Genomic DNA, 14,651 nt, shown 5'->3' with positions numbered 1-14,651 from the left:
CTTGGTAAGTTAGATTCTAATTTAGTAAGAGAGTGGTAACTTGGCCTGAGACAACACAGGAGATTAAAAACAAATTCTTTAGGGACCTCTGTTTGATGCAATTATATTGGAACTTGAAGAAACAGAACTTTAACAGTTGGCTTTTGCTTGAACACTAGACTTTACTGTGTCTCGAGGGAGCGAGCGCGACCCTGGGCGCAGGTGTAAATCCATCACCTGAGCGCCTAGGGCCCGAGGCGAGGGCGCGCGGGCGGGTGGGGAGTGGGGCGGGCGGCCAGCGCGGCCCGGAGCGGCCGGGCGGGGAGGGAGCAGGCGGAGCGGAGAGCTGAGGCGGCCGAGGGGCGGGTCCAGGCGCAGCCGCTTAGAGGAGACCAAGAGGCGGGGCTGCACTTGACCACCAGCGCGCGGAGAAGGTAAGAAGTTTCCACCTCCTCTCCGCTTGTGGCTGCACTGGGTGGGGACAGAGCCGGCGGGACGCCCCGGGGCCGCGGCGGGCCGCGTTCTCCTCTAGCGCCGCTCGCGAGGAGGCGGGCAGCCGGCGGCGCTCCCGAAATCCACCCCCACCCCTCAACTTGGCCCCAAGTTTTCAAGGCGGCTGCGCGCAGGCGGACGGGAGCGAGGGCTTCCCCGCGCCTTAGGTGAGCGGCGGGCAGTCGGGGACTCTGGGGACCCGGTGCCCTCGGGGAGGGCGCGGGACGCGGGGACCCGGGATACACGGAGCTGCCGGATCCCGCGGCAGCTTTCCCAACTTGCCGGCCTGTTCAGAGCCCGAGCGGCGGCGGCTGGGAACGGGGCCTGGGCTCGGCCCACGTGGGGACCGCAGCGATGCGGTGGGAGAGGAGAGGGAGCTATTCTTTTTTGTTGTTCCTGGGAATATTTCCTAGATTAAGGCAGTCCAAAGTAGGTGATGAAGCTAGCGGTTTCCCTTACTTTAAATTTAGAGTTAAGCCTCAGGGCTATTTTAAATATTTTGTAAATGTTTGAAAGGTGGCTTCAGCAAGGATGAAGAGTTTGTTTTAGCAATGCTTGCACTCACTTGCTTGGCTTGACCTGCCAGGGTAATAGTGGCTTTTATGGCTATTGTAAGACGGACAAAACATCAATGGCATATTGCAACTATGTTATTTATAGTCTTCTAAATAAGTACAATTCCCAAATATTCAATACTGAATTGCTGAAAAGATTAAACAATAAAAAAGTTATTAACAGGATTGTGTATAAATATTATGGTGCATGAAGATTTTTTTCTATGAATTACCATCAGTATCTTTGTTTTACATAAATTCCACAGACACCCTGTTCATAGATCAGGTTATTCTCTCCTCTGAGGTTTTCTTTTTTAAATTTTAAAATTGAGAGCGGGTTACAAGTTGGATTTCTTTGAAATGCTTACATGTTGGTTTTTGAGATTAGAATTCATTTTATACAAGGTGAGTAAATGTAAATTGAGAAATCACGCATAGTTGATACAGGTTACAGTTTCACTATAGAGCCCTTGTACATAAAGCTTAGGTTGGGAGCAATTAATAGTCTTAACGTGATGAATGTATAAAGGAGCCGTGCTTTCTGAATTCCTCTGCAGATGGTCTCATTTACCATCTGCATCCTGACAAGAAACAGAGTTGAAAACAGCTGTTCTCCTGCAACATCTCTTGCTGGTCAGGAGTTACATAGTATAGCTGGTTAGTAAGCTCTCTAAAGAGCTATTGGGAGCCTCATGATTTTATTAGATATACTTACAGTTTTTAAAAAAAAGAACTCTGGCAGTCAGAATGTTGCACAATAACTGGCTTAGAGTTTAGGATTGGAGGTGACACATGACACACACACACACACACACACACAGTGGTGAAAGCAACAGAATTTCCATTGAAAACAGTTAAGGAATCAGCTAAGCTTCTAGGACTACCTTGTAGGTGATTTGAATGCTGTAAGGTGCAACCAAACAATCTGAGTGTTTGAGACTGTGTAGCCAGTGTGCCAGCGGAAGGAGCCCTTCTCAGGTTGTCAGGCCCACCTTCCAGGTGCCATTAAAAGCAGCTTCCCATCCACTCACTGAGGAGCACGCTACCCTACTCTAGGTCACGAGACAGCTACTTCTCCCTGTGGATGATGTTTCCAAGTATTTCTGCATACAACTCCAGATTATGGAGAAAACTTTCCTTCAAAAGAAGGAAGCTTTGTGTTGTCACCATAGACGGCAAATCATTTTAAAACTTGGCATATTTTTAATCAGTAAATAAGCTACATTTAGACATCAGAGTTGAATGTTTTCTTACTTCCTGTTTGGCATTTGTTAATCAGTCCAACGAGTAACATTTGTGATATGTTTATATTAAATAATCAGTGATAGTGATTGATTTTCATTATTTACATATTACTTTTTAGGGATGTTACTTTGACATTTATTTACCATTTAAGTAAATCTTATATCCAGGGATATAAACTACCCAGATTTGTCTTCTTAGCACAGTAGCTCCCATTATGTTGCTAGCCAATAAAAGTCTTTATTTGTTGCTTATTAGAACCCTCAGTCCACTCAAAAGTTCAGCTATAATTTAATTTGGGTGTTCAAAGAGCCTCCCTTGTTTTAAAACACATTCTCAGTATTCCTTTACCATTTGTTGTGAGCCTATATTCTAACTCATGAATATGCATAAGAACAGTAATACAGACATGTCATTTTAAAAGTTGTTGCCAAAACAGAAGTGTACCATTTTCTTTAAAAATTATGTATATGACAATGTAAATTTTGTCCTTTTTACTGCAGTTTCTTAGACATTCTGGAGCATTTTCACTTTTCCAGCAGTAATTTAAATTGTTTTGCTCTACTGATTTAGGATTTGTTCCTCCAGGAACCTTGAAGGTGTGGGGAGACAGGCCAAAGCTAAGCTTTGCAACCAAGAGTTCTGGTTAAAGTGCTTTCACAGTTGTAGCCCCTTGAAATTTTAAGGTCTTTGTTTTGAAATTTACAAATTGCCAGCCTGGTAAGTTCTTTATAGCAACTGCTGGCAGTTTTACAGAGTCCAAGATACTTGCGGGTTTCAGTTGAAGTGTAACCGATTACACAAGCTAAGGACCAGAACTCCAGTATCAGGGATCCCTCCACATGGAAGGCAGGATGTGGAACTGCTAAATGAGTCACTGCATGTGTGTGTAACCAGTGAGAATCACATCAAGTCTGTCTTCTACATACAGGATTTAAGACTTATCAAAATGTACAGTATTGTCCTGGACCTGGGGTTCATGAGTTCACTGTCCCTGCTCTTTGTGTGTTTAGTACAGAGATGTAACAGCCCACACAAAAACATTTTTCTCTTATTATGACCTTAACATTTGCCAAAAGTGCCCCATACTGAAATTCCTTTTTGGTATCTTTTTCACCCTTAGTCCAAAGCCAGACGTGTACCCAGACACAAAGCCTCTGTGTATAGCAAGCTGTTTTAAATATTGTGACCCGGCAATGTGCTGTCCTTTCTCTGCTTGCGCCAAGGATCTCTGCTCAGTGTCTGTGGGTTACCAAGCTCCTTCTTTATTGTATGTCTTGTCAGCTATCCCTATTCATTTAACCTTTCATTAGCGTCTGTGCAGCTTCCCTGTCTGCAAAGGCAAGGAGAACCCGAAAGGCCCCACTGTCACAGTTATTAGATTTCTCCGTTACATCCCAGCAACCACAAAGAAGCAAGAGTGGAGACTATTGTCGTGCATGCTGCTGTCCTGGGGTGCAGCTCTTCTGTGCATGTCAAGGACATGTGCCACATGTTGATATGCATCCCAGGAATAAATGTACAACATGGGGGATAGGCTGACAGAGGCAGCAATGAGCTTTGTAGGAGTTATTGCGAAGACCAACAGTTAGTGAAGGAATTTTGCTTAACCGGCCAAGGAGATAGATGGAGTTGAGAGTTGCCAAGATCTGCCTTGTGGAGCTTGTCAGTCCCATTGTTTTCATCTAAACTTCATTTGAGGGAAAATTGAATACCTTCGACAGGAATGAAAGTCTTCTTTTCTCCTTTAACCTCAGAGGGGGAAAATGTTATTTCTGATTACTATTATGGTGCATTACAACTATTTTTGTATGGACTAAAGATATGTGAATGATTATGTTACTTACGTCTCATAATTTTTACACACTGCAAAATCGTGAAAAATGTTTTAACAGGGATTTGTATGTTTTATAAATCTGGTTTTAAAATGGAGCACGTGAATCTCCTTGTGCTCCTGCTTTGCTGTGGCTGCCATAGCACAGTGTGGCTATCACCTGGTTTTTATACATGTGTTTTCATGCTTGCTGTAATATGGAGGAGAAGAGGAATGATTACAGGTCACTTTCACATAATAATAAATACAAATACTTGGATATGTAGAATGGAAAAGATTTCATTTTAAACATCATAATGAACTCTCAGAGCTGGAAGAGGGCTCAGTTGGTAGAGCGCCTCCCACAGGAGCATGAAGACTTGACCTTGCTCCCCAACATGTATAATGGGCCAGCCAGCATGGCACCTTTCACTGCTGTTCTCAGGGCTGGGAAGGCAGTGACAGGCAGGTCCCTGGGGTTCACTAGCCACCCAGTTCAGCCTCATTGTTGAGGAGAAGGCAGGGAATCACCATGAATGCCATTGGTTCTGGTGGCTAATCTTGACCCACTCAGTGTTTGGGGATGTCTGCCTTGGAAAGCAGAGTTTTAAGTGAGCATACAGTATAATGGCTTCAGTTACGGGCATTTCTGTGCATACGCTTCCTTCTCCTTGTGGCACTGCCTCTCATTCTATTAGCCAAACAACCAGTTTGGTAATCTCTATGGCTGCCTCCCCACAACTGCTTGGTGATATAAATCCTAGTGGTTTCGTTTTAACTGCTTTATTGTGAGATACCTCACATACCACCATGTAATCACCATTTAAAATGTACATTAATAATACCCCATTATATGGATACACAGTTTCTTTTAGCATCATCAATTTATGGATTTTTTACTATTATGCATAATGCTGCTGAGAACTTTCTTTGGGAGAGGGTCAGATGTTTTTATTTCTCTTGGATGTATACCTCTAAGAAGAATTGTTGGATCATGTGGCCTTCGTTTTGTCCATTTGAGTTGTCTTCAGAAAAACAAACCAAAACCAAAAACCAAAAAAACCTCTTGTGGTCTTAAAAAATACATATGTGGTAAAAGTTAGGACTATGTGTCCCGTGTTGCATGTTGGCTCTCTCTTTTACCATGTGGGTTTCAGGGGTTGAACTCAGGATTTCAAGCCTGGTGGCAAATACCTTTACCTGCTGAGGCATTCACTTCCCCTAGATTGTCTTTTTATAGTTGAGGTATAAGAGTTGTTGATACAGTGTGGTTACAATTCTCTATCTGATTCAAGATTTGAAAATACTTTCTCCCATTCAGTGAGCTGTCTTTTTATATTTTTGATGCCCTTTGAAACAATTTAAAATTTTTTGAAAGAAGTTTAAGAATGTTTTTTTCCAGACAATATGTTATTACATGTTAAATGTTAACTCAATACTAGTGACAGTGAGCAACAGTGGCCCTCAGAAACATTCCTAACACTGTCTATCATTTTAATTTTGATGAAGTCCAACTTACATAATATTTTCCTTGTTCTCAGTTTTGGAATGTTGTCAAAAATAAAGCAAAACCAACCAACCAGATAAACAAAAACCAAACCCCAAAACATGGTCTCACTTTACCCCTGCGTTTCTTTCCCTCCTTCTTTCCGTCCTTCTGGATAACACTATGATATAGGGTTGCTAGATCATACCATGTGGTAGTCTGCCTTTTGTAGTTTGAGAAATTGCCTTTTTGGGGGTGGGGTTAATAACATTTGTACCATTTTATGCTCTTGCCAAGAGTGTCTATGTGTTGTATTTTGTGTGTCCATGTTGTCATCAATGCCTGCTGTTAAAGTTAAAGATTTCCTCTCTTTCAAAATGGTTGGAATAAAACATCAGATTTCTTTGGAAACAGTCTCACTCCAGAGCCTATTAGCTCTAAATAAAATTAACAGTGGACTTTGTTTTTAATCTCATAAGTTCTGCCAGGTCTCAAGCCAAATTTAAATGTCATCAGCTTACTTACAATAGTGTCTAGTGCATGAGTTAAATTCATTACTCAGTGCACTTCTTAAACAGCCTTCCTGTCTTTAAGAGATGAGGTATGCATCCTTATTTCTTAGGTGGTTGCTACCTGACTCTAAAGAAAGGGACAGCAAATCCATACCCCTAGTCTACCCTCGTTGTAGCCAGTGATTGCCACTTGTTTTCTGGTGTCCCCTTAGTGGCTTCAATGGACTGTTGGGGGTGATGAGTCTCCTGATGCTTTAATCCCAGAGCTCTGGAGGCAGAGGCAGTGGCTCTCTGTGAGTCTGAGTCCAGCCTGGTCAGGAGAGGAAGTTCCAGGACAGCCAAGACTAAATTTGTTTGTCTGGAGTAACAAAGGAAAAGAAAATTATAGGAAAGACTTGGAGCTGTTTATTGGTCATTGATCACAGTAGCACTTGTGATCCCAAAGAGCAACCACACAATGACACAATGACAGGGAGTTTGTGTGAGTGTGTACAAATGTGTGGCAGGAGTGTCCATGAGAAGTTGGGAGATGTTCCTGTGATCCCAGCTCCCTGAAGATAGAGGTGGGAAGAGTGCCTGGGAGTTAGGTAAGAGAAAGAGAAATAGAGATCGGATGGACAAATACAGGTATATTTATTTATGACATAGATCAATAATGAGTGGGTCACCAAATGTTTTAGTACTATTATGAAATTATATTTCTAAAGTACTGATATGACAGTATCATAAATCTTTGTTTTTCATGCTTTGTACTAAACCCAGTATGGCATGGGACAAGCATTCCGTTATTCAGATTTTAAGAGCCATCAGATGAATGTCTGTGTGCTATATGTAGAATAACTCACTGGGGGTTTTACATGAGACCTTAGGCTGGTGGTTTTCAACCTGAGGTTCACGACCCCTTTGGGGAGTCAAACAGCGCTTTCACAGGGGTTGCATATCAGAAATCTGCATATCTGGTATGTATATTACAGCTCATAACAAGGAAAAATGGACTGGAGCATGAAGGATCTGATGGAAGGAGGATGGAGGGTACTGGGAGAGACAACTGGAATTGGGTGGCATTTCAAAGGTGAGGTAGAAACCTAGTGCAGTAGAAACTCTAAGGAACCTACAAGGATGACCCTGGCTAAGACTCCTAGGGGTACAGAGCTTGAGTGAGCTGTCTTCTGTAACCAGGCAAAACTTCCAGTGGTGGGAGTGGGACATCAACCCAGCCACAAAGTTTCAGTATATGATTTATCCTACCTGTAAGGTGGCACTGAACTTGTGGGTGTGGCCAGCCAATCAGTCTCCATCTTGAGACTCATGCTATAAGAGGAAGCCCACCCCTGACACTGCCTGGAGGACCAAGAGCAGAGACTGGATAGTCCAGAGTCCCAGGATAGAACCAAACATGAGCAGTCAATGAAATGATTCTGCTATACTCATAGACCAGAACCTAAAGCCTAGCATAAGCATCATCAGAAAGTCTTCATCCAGCAACTGATGGGCACAGATGCAGAAGCCCACAGCCAAATATTAGACTGGATTCAGGGGATTCTGAGGAAGATGGGGGTCATAGGAGCCAGAAGAGGGGTCAAGAATACAAGAAAAACCAGAGTCAACAACCAGGGTTCATCAGGTGCTCAGGGAGACTGAAGTGGCAATCAGGGAGCCTTCAGGGGTCTGACCTAGGCTCTATGCATGTATGCTATGGTTTGTATAGGTTGATCTTCTTGTGGGAAATTGTCTTTGACTCTTTTACCTGCTCTTGGGACCATTTTTCTTCTACTCGGTTGCCTTGTCCAGCCTAAAAATGAAGGGAGGTAACTAGTCTTTCTGCAACTTACTGTGCTGTGTTAATATCCCTGGGAGGCCTGTAGAGGAGGAATGGATCTAGGGGAGAAGGAAGGTTCAGGGAGAGACTTGGAGGAGAGGAGGGAAGGGAAACTGAGTTAGGGATATAATTGTATGAAAGAATAAAAAAAAATAAAAATATACAGTAGCAAAATTTTTTATAACATAGGAATGAAAGTAATTTTATAGTTGGGGGTCACCACAATAAGACGTGCTATATTAAAATGTCACAGCATTAGAAGGTTGAAAACCACAGCCTTTAGACAGTCCTGTACTGATTGATTAAAACAGAAAAGCTCTTAAACTTTGTGAGGTTTTTATGTGTAAGTTCTACATCCTGCCCAGGTGTGTGAGTTCTAGTTGCTTTGTTTTGCAAAGTAGAACTCAACATTTAGACATTTTTAGTCTTGTTTTGTTTTGAGATGGAGTGGGGTGGGGTCTGGGTGGGCTGGGGTTGGGTGGGGTGAGGGGCAGTGGTGTCTCAGGTTGGCTACAAAGTTGCTATGTAGCCAAGGCTGGTTTCGTTTCCTGATCCTTATTGTCTGGCCAGTGCTGTTACTGCAGTGTGAACACCCACTCCAAGCTACATTTCCTTTTTTATTTTAGAAGGTAAAATTTATCAAACTTTTGAGGTTTTATGATATAAAAAATTAGGTGCTCAAGGTCTTATGTGTGAAGTAGAAGCAATAACCCTAAAATTAAGCAGTGCAAAATGCAGTACAGGATAAATACCATTAAAGAATAACCACAGAGTGAAAACAAGTCTTTTGTCTTCTATGCTACATCTAGAAACATTTTTTTCAATGTTCTTTTCAAAGCAACCTTTCCTTTAGTGGCTTATCGTTCTTTTTTTCCCCATTGACTGAGAGGTGGGAGTAACAGAAGCACACATGTGTGCATACACATGGACACACACACACACACCCTTGTATATGGTTATGTGGGAGTAAGATGCATTCATACCTGTGGATGGGAGGGGTAAGAGTAGCGTGTGTGTGTGTGTGTGTGTGTGTGTGTGTGTGTGTGAGCACAGGCTTGGGAACACGTGCAACACAGTATATATCCTATGAGGGCAAACATCTCTGTGCCCTGTAGATAGAATTGACGTGTCTTTGCAGCCTCATTTAGGTCGGTATTAAATTATCCGAATGTTTCTCATTACTTTGTGCTTTCGAATATGATCAGAGGACATTACGGATGGACATGGGAGTCTTGAGTACTTCCTCTCAGATAGGGAGAGTTCTAATTGTGTTGATTCCAGGGCAACTCTGGCCCCTCTCCTAGGCTGAGCACTTAGGTAAAGAACCCCAACAGCTTTTACCCCTCTTACTTTTTTTCTGCCTCCCCTTTCCATATAGCTTAGCATATCCCTTATCTTTATTTGTTTCAATGTTCTCAAGCAGGTGTCCTGGGAGCACCTTACTGAAGGGGCTGTGCCTGGTCCAGTTTTTGACGGGTTTTATGAGAATAGCAGTGCTCACTTTCCTCTTTGGCATTTCTTGGGGCATATTCCATGCTGCTTCCCTGCGTGCAGCACTGTGTTAGTGTGGGGTAGGTGACTATGGAGACAGGCCAGAGGCAAAGACTGTGGCCTGTAGGACGAAGGAGCCACATCATTTAAAGAAAGGGCTTGGGTCTAGTTACAAAGTACTGGAGAAAGCCATCTCCTGCTTTTGGTATTGGTGTGTTCCTCTTTTCTTTTCTGCTTCTCTTTTCTCTTAAGTTTGGGCCAATATTAGATGCTTAGTAAAGATTCATAATAGCATTGCATACTATGTGATATCAGACTTCCAACGCATTGTTTTATGATGAACAAGAGATGAAAAAGTGAAAGCCATCTCTGTCATTTGACACCAGCACTGACTTTTTCGCGATACTTATTTTGAGCTTTCAGCTCTTTGTCCCTTCATGAACACTTTATGGAGACAGACAGACTTGTTACAAGAAGAGAAGGTATAAAGATAAGAAGACCCTCAACATCCACTTGATAGCACCCGTGAGACAGAAGCCGGTGGAGCCACCGGTGCTCACCACTTTCCTATGCACAGTTTTAGTCTCAGTTTTCAGTAGTGTGCAAGTTTTAAGAGTACTTGCTCTAAAGTGAGACATTTTTATTTGTTTAAAAATTTAAAATTCTCACATTTAAAATTTTACATTTGGATATTTGTGTTCTAAATAGAAGATTAAGTGGAGGTGGGTGGAGGGGAGAATGAAGAAATTACAGAGGTGATGTGGAGCAATGATGGAAATATTAGTAGAAAGATGTGTTGATGAGCTGAGATCTAGCCTGCTCAGAGAGCCCCATGCTTAGGTGCTATAGGCCTTGGAATCAGTTGATTGATTGATCCTTATCCAGACCCAACCCCAGCTACATGATCTTTTCCAGCACCTATTTCTCAGGAACCACCCCTCCTCCCCATCTTCCTCTTCTGTCCTCTGAATTTTATTGGGCAAGTCTCATCAGGTAGACCTGCCCCCCTGTTACTCATAGCTTTTGATGCCATCATCTTGCCCTAAGATACATCATGTGCAATGCACAAGTCTTATGTTTGTTGAGTGCAACATTAAAGAATTCTATCACGAAGCACCCACTCTTGAGTCTTTCTTCTTCACCTTCATGAAGTCTGTGAATTATATCTTAGGTATTCTAAACTATTGGGCTAATATCCACTTATCAGTGAGCGCATACCATGTGTGTTCTTTTGTGATTGGGTTACCTCACAATGATATTTTCTAGTTCCATCCATTTGCCTAAGAATTTCATGAATTCATTGCTTTTAATAGCTGAGTAGTACGCCATTGTATAAATGTACCACATTCTCTGTATCCATTCCTCTGTTGAAGGACATCTGGGTTCTTTCCAGTTTCTGGCTATCATAAATAAGGCTGCTATGAACATAGTGGAGTATGTGTCATTATTACATGTTGGAGCATCTTCTGGGTATATGCTGGAGTGGTCCTCAGATAGTACTATGTCTAGTTTTCTAAGGAACTGACAAACTGATTTCCAGAGTGGTTGTACCAGCTTGAAATCCCACTAACAAAAGAGGAATGTTCCTCTTTCTCCACATCCTCATCAGCATCTGCTGTCACCTGAGTTTTTGATTGTAGCTCTTCTGACTGGTGTGAGGTGAAATCTCAGGGTTGTTTTGATTTGCATTTCCCTGATGATTAAGGATGTTGAACATTTTTTTTAGGTGCTTCTTGGCTGTTTGATATTCCTCAGTTGAGAGCTCCGTTTAGCTTTGTACCCCATTTTTAAATGGTTTATTTGATTGTTTGGAGTCTAATTTCTTGAGTTCTTTGCATATATTGGATATTAGCCCTCTATTAGATGTAGGATTGGTAAAGATCTTTTCCCAATCTATTGGTTTCCGCTTTGTCCTATTGACAGTGTCCTTTACCCTACGGAAGCTTTGTAATTGTATAAGGTTCCATTTGTCAATTCTGGATCTTAGAGCATAATCCATTGGTATTCTGTTCAAGAACTTTTCCCCTGTGCCCATGTGTTCAAGATTCATCCCCACTTTCTTCTCCACACGCTTCAGTGTGTCTGGTTTCATGTGTAGATCCTTGATCCACTTGGACTTGAGCTTTGTACAAGGAGATAAGAAAGGATCAATTTGTATTCTTCTACGTGCTGTTCAACCTCCAGTTGAACCAGCGCCATTTGTTAAAAATGCTGTCTTCCCCCTCCCCCCCCACTGGATGGTTTTAGCTCTTTTGTCAAATATAAGTGACCATAGGTGTGTGGGTTCATTTTTGGGTGTTCAATTCTATTCCATTCATCTTCTTGCTTGTCTCTTTACCTATACCATACAGTTTTTTTCCTTTATCACTATTGCTCTATAATATAGCTTGAGGTCATGGACCATGATTTCCCCAGAAGTTCTCTTATTGTTGAGAGTAGTTTTTGCCATCCTGAGTTTTTTGTTATTCCAAATGAATTTGAGAATTGCTCTTTCTAACTCTATGAAAAACTGAGTTGGAATTTTGATGGGGGTTGCATTGAATCTGTAGATTGCTTTTGGCAAGATGGCCATTTTTACTATATTAATCCTACCAATCTATGAGCATGGGAGATCTTTCCATCTTCTGAGATCTTTTTTATTATTTTCCCCATAATTTTGAATAGCTTAGACTTTTAAATAAACTTAGTTAGTTTTATTGTTCCTATGATTGAAATTTCTAGAAACAATTTTATTTGGATATAATACACATACAGTTTAATGTTGTAACGCTCTGCAATTACAATTATAATTTTGAAGATACAGGAATAGATGATATATATAATGTCTGGAAGTATGGTTATGCACTGACTTTAACCTCTTAAGTGAGATAAGATTGTATAATATAGGCTTGAGTGGTAGAGAGCTTACCTAACATGTGCAAAATCCTGGGTTTGATGCCCTCCCCCCAACAACAACAAAAAATATATTTCTAGTATTCAGGAGGCAGAGGAAGGAGGATCAGGAGTACAAGGACATCATGAGTTCAAGACCAGTCTGTGCACATGAGATCAAGACCAGACTGTACATGAAATCCTGTCTCAAAATGCAAAAAACATAACCTTTGAAGAACTTTAATTAGGTATTTCGTGAGATCTACACACCTGAATGATCTATTAAGGTAATTAATGTATTACTAAATATCTAGGGAAAATCAAAAAGCACAAATAAGCAGAAATATACACAATTCTTGATAAATTAGTTATCATGGAAGATCATGTAGTAATGGTGCCATAGCTATAAATGTCTGCCTTAGAGCTATTCATTTGAAATTGGTTTTAGACACCCATGTCTAATTCTTGTAATGCTATCAAGATTTCTGTGACCTAAGTTTTGGCTTTCTGAATCATTGGATAACATGATGCATCTCGTTGGTGATAAAATAATATAATTCCATTTTTGATCAGAAAAGTCAAAATTAAGTTTTTGAATTCAATTAATAAGTTGACTCCAAAAATAGTTATAAATGGTGAGTTAGACATTTGAGCAAGTGTAATGTTGGAAGTATCCTGCAGTGACAGCATTGATGTTGGTCTCTTTCCCCTACAATGTTTAGTACTTTAAATACTTTTGAAAAAAAGAAAACAGAGCTGTGTAAGAATTGATGTGAAGTTTTATGCAGATAAAGATTAACATACATGCCTGTTGTAGCATCTTTCTGTTGACCAACTTGTTGTTTTATAGACTTAAATAACCAACTCCATTTGCCAAACCACTGATAGTTCTCCTTTCAGATAGATTTTATGAATTCAGAGTAAAAATACTATTCTCCATTGCCTGTGAAAGCTTCTGAAGAGACTACAGGGACAGAGTCTTGCTGAGAATGTGAGGCTGGTTTCCAGCTCAGTCCTGCTTCGCTCTCCCAAGGGTTGCCATTGTGGGCATATGTGACCACACATAGCTATGAAAAGTTTTAAGCGGAATGTGAGATGGCAGGGGTACCCTGTTACATTAAACAGCTTTATAGAGAGCTTTTAGTCTCAAAAGGAAAAGCTGATGTATTAACCTACATTGTACATTTTCTCTTGGTTGAGCAAATCTATGTGCTGTGCATAAACAAATACTCGTGACATTAGAAAGGTAAAATCTGGGGAAGCCGAAATTTGTTCAAGTATTTCTGGGGCTGACATTCATACTGATACTCATGTCAAAATAAAAGGCAGTTATTAAACAGTTTCTATTGTGTGGACTGTATGTGGACTGTATGTGTGTGTTTGAGTACATGCGCATGCATGTAGGGACCCATGCCTGTTCTGTGTATATGGAGACCAGAAGGTAGCATCCAGTCTTCCTCTGTTGCTTTTCTTTGGGAGCTGGGGTCTTTTGCTGAACTTGGAACTCACAAAGGCTAACCAGCAAAAACCAGCCTATCTCTGCCTCTACCTCTCAGTATTTGGATTATAGATGTGTATTGCCATGTTTTATGTGGGTATGGAGGTCCTAAATTCAGGTGCTCATGTTTGCATACCAAGCACTTTACCCTGAGTCATTTCTCCAGTCCCTTGATTTTTAAAGTTAACTTATTATTATGCATACATATACATACATATCATGTATATCTGGTTCTTTTGTAGCTCCTGTAAATTATGTTTTGATAAACCCATTTATTTTTATGACTTCTTGGGTATCAATTAAGAAAAGAATTATTGTTGGATGTGGTGGTTTGTTTTTGTAATCTGAGCATTCTGGAGCTGAGGCAGGAGGATTATCACTATTTTGAAGTCATTCTGGACTCCAGAGTGGGTTCTGGGACAGATTGGACCAGAGTGAGACATTGCCTCAAAAAGAAAAGCATTTTTTATTAATTAGGGCGATTTTGGCTAAATTACACTGTTAAAATTTCTTCTGCTTCATCCTACTACCTTTCTTAATAGTAGAAAATACTAATTTTGTGTGGAATCTGTAGATCTTAGAATTATTTTATTGTTATACAATAGAAAAACAATGTTCAGAATTCATACTTGGGAGTCACATTCTTCCCAGAAAATGGGTAGATTTTTAGGGTTGGGGTGGGGTAGCAGTTGAATCATTTCTTTCGCTCCAGCTTTATCTGTAATATTGGAACTTTTGGATCTGTAAAAATTCTGAGGTGCTCGCTCATGTTGGAAGTAAACATTAGTACTTTTCTTTTCTTGTTAGCTGTAACCTACTACACATTTTCTTTTGGCCAAATCTCAGTCTTTTGTAAAACTTACATAACAGGCTTCTTACATAGTTCTGTGATGG

General features: G+C 40.9%; 1 long non-coding RNA gene across 6 annotated transcripts in view; it reads left to right on the top strand.

The window, feature by feature from the left end:
* The first annotated feature begins 467 nt into the window (after positions 1 to 467).
* Positions 468 to 14,651, top strand: part of LOC127675187 (uncharacterized) — a 127,828-nt gene continuing 113,644 nt past the window's right edge. For 3 of the 6 annotated variants that reach the window (XR_007975447.1, XR_007975443.1, XR_007975444.1), the window contains exon 1: positions 6,452 to 6,705. This is a non-coding gene — a long non-coding RNA (uncharacterized LOC127675187). Of the gene's footprint in view, positions 639 to 6,450; positions 6,706 to 14,651 lie in introns of those variants that run through there. The other 3 variants (XR_007975445.1, XR_007975448.1, XR_007975446.1) reach the window with 3 other exon arrangements.

This window comes from Apodemus sylvaticus, chromosome 1 (assembly GCF_947179515.1).
Source record: "Apodemus sylvaticus chromosome 1, mApoSyl1.1, whole genome shotgun sequence".
In the NCBI taxonomy this organism is placed as follows: domain Eukaryota; kingdom Metazoa; phylum Chordata; class Mammalia; order Rodentia; family Muridae; genus Apodemus; species Apodemus sylvaticus.
This window is presented reverse-complemented; position numbering and strand designations above follow the sequence as displayed.